This window comes from Schistocerca cancellata, chromosome 6, assembly GCF_023864275.1.
Source record: "Schistocerca cancellata isolate TAMUIC-IGC-003103 chromosome 6, iqSchCanc2.1, whole genome shotgun sequence".
In the NCBI taxonomy this organism is placed as follows: Eukaryota; Metazoa; Arthropoda; class Insecta; order Orthoptera; family Acrididae; genus Schistocerca; species Schistocerca cancellata.
This window is the reverse complement of record NC_064631.1, coordinates 336189767-336196227: the sequence shown is the minus strand read 5'-3', so window position 1 is coordinate 336196227 and position 6461 is coordinate 336189767. Positions and strand designations below refer to the sequence as shown.

Below are 6461 nucleotides of genomic sequence, written 5' to 3'. Positions count from 1 at the left end.
TTGTACAAGCCACTGGAAACGTGCAATAACCACCCAACTTCACGGAATTTATCATAGCCATATCCAAATTTCACAATCCATTTCGAAGGCAATGATGAAGTTCGTTTTGGAAATGAATGAAGCATCTTGACATTGCTGCATTATTCATTTAAGAAGTCTGACTGAGATGATGAAAAATGTGTGGTGTTGCTGATGGCGTCCCTGTGGTGGTTAGAGTTGATACATGCGTCAGTAATAAAGGTGTGACCTAAAACAAACACCGTCCGAACAGGCCGTGGAGGCCCAACGGTACGGATCGGCCGCCGTTTCATCAGCACCCTTTAGGCTGCACTGGATGCGGGTCCGGAGGCGCAGGTGGCCAGCACGCGGCGCTCCCGGCCGTTGTCAGTTTTCGTGACCGGTGCCGCCAATTCTCAGTGAAGTAGGTCCTCAATTGGTCCCACAGGCATTGAGTGCGTCCCGCTTGCAAACAGCACACGCTAGACCAGGACGGTGACCCACTGAACCGCTAATCAAGCCCGACAGCGCTTAACTTCGGTGATCTGACAAAAAACAGGCGTTACAACGGCGGCAAGACCGTTTTCAAAGGTGTGACATAAAGTCACACAGTCGAGTAAATATGAGCAGACATGTAGTTAAACTGACTAGGTCATATGAAAAGCCACTGTATTGATCACAAAGTATGCAAGACGCGTTTCGGAACTATTTCCATCTTCAGAAATCCAAGTGTAAATGTAGCACAAGGACAAGAGCATTGCCATTTGCGTATATAACATGAGATGACAGTCATTTCTAGCATGACGTGACATGCATATTACAAGTGAAATTTCCCGACCCTAGAAACCATTTACCTACACAATGAACAATTCCGAATTAAGAAAACAGGGTTTCTGACAACTTCAGAAGTTCAAACATCCATATAGGACTTCCCTCAAAGTAGAATTATGAAAGAAAGCAATTACAGGTAAAGGGTGACTTAATAACACTTGAACACTGATGCCACGCTAAGATTCCATTACATATCATGATAGAACCACTTGAATGAAAAAAATACAACAGAAACACTGATCTTTAGATAATAGATGTTCACGTGCTCAGACGTGTTAATAACAAAATTACTAGAAAAAGCTGCACAAGGAACTCAGCAGATGCTATGCAGTTTAAGGTTTAGCCAGTTGCCAGTCCATAATATTTAAGAAAACAAGTTCATATTCAAACAGGTTACATACAATATGTATATCTACCAGCTTAACCCGCCTTGAAGGAAGGAAGATAAATAGTAAACTTTAGAAGACGATATGTGAACAATTCCGGTAGTGGCCAGGTTCTTAAACACTGCCTGGCCTACACCTCAGATGACATTTCACTCCCCGCCCAGGCGCTGGCACAATCAAAAGTTTCTGCCCGAATCACAAAGACATTCCAGTAACTCTGAAACGTAGAAACACTGGGCAGAACCTTCGACTCACTTACACATGGACAACTGTATTAATAGAGTACAGGCTTTAAAAACGGCAACCTAAAATCATTTCATTGCAAGAGACACAAAGCACTAGTAAGACTTCTGACAAAATTTTCAAACAACGGCTACCATTTAACTAGGCCAACTGAAGTCTTCCACACCGTCTTAAGGTTCGACTATGAAGGTCTTACCACAATAATAAAGTTTACAGTCTCTGAGTGCGTCGGTGAACAAACAAATTACGACGACTTACTCCATGTCAGGTACACAATACGAGGGAGCGGGTTCCACAGCTTCACCGCTTCCCTTCAAATTTTGTTCCCAGCGAAGTCACAGAACTTGTATCTCCAAGCTGCCCATGTCGGCAAAACGCCCAACCAATGTCACACCACAACGTGTAACGGTCATCACGCGCGTTCGGCAGCCGTTGACACTCGCCTCCCCGCGAATGTCACGAGATCTCGAGTGTTACTCGTCGAAGGCTAACAACCAACCCTTTTCGCCGCAAGATATGACACGCGAAAAGCAAAGATAGCTTACCTCGACCACAATCGATCTCAACGATACATGAACGAAATAAGACTGGCGCCAGCTCGCCACGGCTCACAGTGCCTTCAACACACGTCTCAGGGCTAAATTGACAAGGCGTGGATAAAATTCATTTATTAAGGGGAAGGAAGGGTCAATGAATCATCTAACCATTCTTTCTAGTCGTATGGCAGCGGCAGACACTAGTTGAACCCTGTCTCCTCATCACCGTGCGGCGAGAGTCGGCAGCTCTCACCGGTGGTTCGCGGCTTTACGGTGAGGCCCCGGAATGGTCTCCAAGTTGACAGCTCGCAATGGGTTGTATAACTGAAGCAGAGTTATCACGACGCCAGGAGGCGGATGGTAGGCAAGGAAATTGTAATGATCAGTCGAGTGCTTCTTTCCCAAGCACTGGATAGTAAGGATTCGTCCAATTAACGTGGTACAGGAAAGGAATAAGTCAAAAAGTGACGATGGACATTTGGATGGGAAGAAGGATAAGAATTAAAGAAAGACCATCCACATCCTCTTGCTTTCGCGCTGTCTCACGAGTTCTCTCTTCGCTTCCTATGATTCTCCTTAGCTCACAGACTAACGGAATTTTTCCTCCTCTCGGCACTGTCATTGGCGGATTGTATTTCTAATGCCACCCAGTGACTCGTGGCGGTTTTGTGACCCTCCCAGTGAAGGGTGGAAATTTTCTGTTTTGCGTGGACTGGTGAATGACTCGGGAACTGACGTTATCCTCATGTGTTCAAGTTGTGCCCAGAGTTGGTCGCAATGAATCCAGCAGATTGTTTCAATGTTTTCTCGCATTCCTTAGTTGCTATGTCAGTTTTGTGTTTGTGCTTCTTCTAAAAATCATCTGGCGTTTGTGGGTTACAAGCAACCTTCTTACTGTCCGACAATTTTTTTAACGGGCTGATTCTCATTCTGTAGTTCCATAGCTTCATCCATCTCAATGTGTGCGTCATAGGTGCTTTTGTGTCTATGCTCTGTCCCAGCAACTGCAGGGGTCCACGAATTATCTGCGCATTTCTGTCTTTTTAAGAGAAGCGTTAACTGCTACAGCAAGGCAGGTGTTTCACATGCCTCGGAGTGTGCATTCTTGATGCGTTTGTGTACGTCCTCCTCCTCTCTCATTCCTACCACTAAGCCCATATTCTCCTGTAATTATTTCTTCTACTCCTTCCCCTACAACCGTATTCCATTCCCCGATGGCCATTAGATTTTCATCTTACTTTACATACTGCATTACCCGTTCAATATCATCTCATATTTTATCTATCTCTTCTCCTTGCAGAAACCGGCACCTGTACCTAAAGTACTGTTGTCAGTGTTGGTTGTCTGTCGATTCTGATGAGAACAAGCCTATCACTGACTGTTGACATTAACTTAATTCTGCCTTACCTTCCTATGAATAACAAATCCTATTCCCGTTATATTATGTTCTGCTGCTGTTGGTGTTACTCTACACTCGTGTGACCAGAAATCCTAGTCTTATTCCCATTTCACTTCACTGACGTCCGCAGCTCGTGGTCGTGCGGTAGCGTTCTCGCTTCCCACGCCCGGGTTCCCGGGTTCGATTCCCGGCGGGGTCAGGAATTTTCTCTGCCTCGTGATGACTGGGTGTTGTGTGTGATGTCCTTAGGTTAGTTAGGTTTAAGTAGTTACAAGTTCTAGGGGACTGATGACCATAGATGTTAAGTCCCATAGTGCTCAGAGCCATTTGAACCATTTTTGAACTTAACTGACCCCTACTACATCTAGACTGAGCCTTAGCATTTCCTATTTCAGATTTTCTGTGCTCCCTACCTTTCTAAACTTCTCACATTCGACGTTGACACTCGTAGAACGTTAGCCTTTCGATGGTTACTCTTTTTCTTATTATCTATGAAAATCATAACCTTCTATATTGTGCCCCCATTGCAGATTCTCCTACCTTGTATAGCCTGCAAGTAGCGCCCTGCACTGGTCTGTCTACTGTCCAAAGTGAAATTCTCCTTCGTCCCGTTTTATGGCAACATGCATGGGTCCAAAACTCCTATGGCCGGTAACAGAAAGACTATGCGGGATCAGTCACGCCGCCGTCTGCGTAGCCGAAGCATACAGGGTGCTAACAGGTCGCAGTTATGCAAGCGAACATGCAGCATAGGTGACAGACCTTCGCTTGTGTAACCAGAAACGTAGCCAATTCCGGGATACGGACATCGTACTGAGGCAGATTTGGTGGCCTTGCAAGTCTCTCATCAGTGCATTGCACTTGTCAACCCACGTAACCGAGGTTCGTTATGAGTATAGTGATCACTATTAATTTGTCGGAGAAGATCACATGAATGACTTCACGTTTTTGTCGTACTTTCCTCTCCCAAGAGCAGTGGACCTCGCCACGGTAGCGCAGCTTGCGCGCCTCACGATGCATATGGCCGAACCGTAGGTCCAACGACACCTGAGGGGAGTCTGTGGAGAGGCAACAGAAATATACGTCATAATGGAGATGGTTTGCCGTAGCTTTCCACTGACCTTTTATGAAGTGTTATGTGCGTATCTGTATTGTATGGATGACTGTGATGACTGATTGTGTGGTTCAGTGTTGGGTTTATGTTGATATGGATGAAGGGAAGAAGTGGAATGAAGATCCGGTAGCAACACATCGCTTAATCCTTTCGAATAGCGCCACTGGGGCCGCCGAGCTTAACCACCCCCTCCCCCCCCCCTCCAACTGACAGAAGGACGAGCACACCAGTGTCACATGCCCTCACTCCATGAGGCACTGCGGAGAGATCTGGAATTTAATCCAGGACATTGGTGCCACTAGACCTTTTCTCCTTGAGGGCCAATTACTGGCAGTGAACTTGTTCCACCATCAGGATTCGAAACCGTTTACCTCCGAGTCGAATCCCACTGCGTAGGTGTTTGTTATCGACCTCGGCTGCAAGGGTGGGTAAATAAAATGTCACCATATTTTAGAAAACGTGGATAATATGGGGCGGATGTATTCTTCGTATATTCTTCGTATATCGCCGTATAAAGTTTCGAAAAGACGCAAGGTCGTACGTGGACTCCATACAATCACCTATAAATGCAATCAGTTTTAAAGTTTCAGCAAAACGGTTGTTTGGTCGATGCACAGACAAAAGGAGCGTGGTTTTACACCGCAACGAACTATCTGCTCTACGTCATATTTTTGCAGTTCGCATTTGATTTATTTCTCGCCTCACTGTCAACGAAAAGAGATAGGCCAGGGCTGTTGATGTTTTTATTAGGGGAATAAACCATAAAATTGCCGAAGAAAAAAATTTGTCCCTCCTTCCTCGTTACAGGAGGCGCGAGCCTCGGTTTTCTGAGTGAAGAAGCCAATCACTTTGTTTCGTCCTCATCAACGGGGTAACGAAGGTAACTGGAGCCAGGCGCAGAATCTGATCATACGCCCAACCAACCCTTTTCCTGTCGACTCCTCCCTACCTTTTTGTTTAATCCTCACCTCTCCTCCTCTTCTCATACATCCTTGTTAGTTCGCTGTAGCGCAATATGCTAATAAAATAGAAGAGCATTTTACGGAAGAGAAATTTCAAATCTGAAACTCTCTGGTCACCGTTTCGACAAGAAAGTCATCAAAGAAACAGGAGAGCTTCTGTAAAGTTTGGAAGGTAGGAGACGAGGTACTGGCAGAAGAAAAGCTGTGAGGACGGAGTGTGAGTCCTGCTTGGGTAGCTCAGTTGGTAGAGCACTTGCCCGCGAAAGGCAAAGGTCCCGAGTTCGAGTCTCGGCCCGGCACACAGTTTTAATCTGCCAGGAAGTTTCAAAGTCATCAAACTTTCAAATCGAAGATTCAAACCAATCAAACCATTTACATTATTAAGTTGGTCGGAAACGGCAATGAACAAATGCTGAAATAACTGTTACAAACTAATTGTTGCTGTGATTTGACTGCTTAATTAGATACTGCATCCTTTAGAACAAGAAACATTAAAATTAAAGCTTTGTTCTTACAGAAAAGAAAGGCCACACACTCTAGAATCGGTATGCCAATCAGACAAAATCGCCGTGAGCATTGAGGAAATCATCCTAAAGACGCACAAGGTCGACAGTACCCGTTTGTTAAAACATCGCGTCCTGTTGTGTGATGAAGTCCGTAACGTCGGCTGATCTTCCGCGTGCGACAGGAATAGTTGAACCTTCAATGTCTTTCTTAAGAGACCGAAGGCGTGACATCGCATGGGAAGAGGACTATAGGGAGGCTGTTGGAGCGAGTCCCACTTGAGTTGGCGTCATTTCTGGATTATGACATTTGAGAGATGGGGACGTGCCTTATCATGAAGTAGCACCACCCCTTCGTGTACCATTCCACAACGGCGAGTTTCAACAGACATGCTTCCCATTCGTCATCCTCCGATGTGTGTCTACCGATGTTTATCCTTCGGCAGCGAAGAAAAAAACAACAGCACGTTGGTCCTGTTTGGACGCATTT

The 6461-nt window shown here is 45.5% G+C and overlaps 1 non-coding gene across 1 annotated transcript; it reads left to right on the top strand.

The window, feature by feature from the left end:
• The first annotated feature begins 5693 nt into the window (after nt 1-5693).
• Trnas-cga (transfer RNA serine (anticodon CGA)) lies at nt 5694-5768 on the top strand. The gene has a single exon. It is a non-coding gene; the product is annotated as a tRNA-Ser (tRNA).
• The last annotated feature ends 693 nt before the right edge of the window (nt 5769-6461 follow it).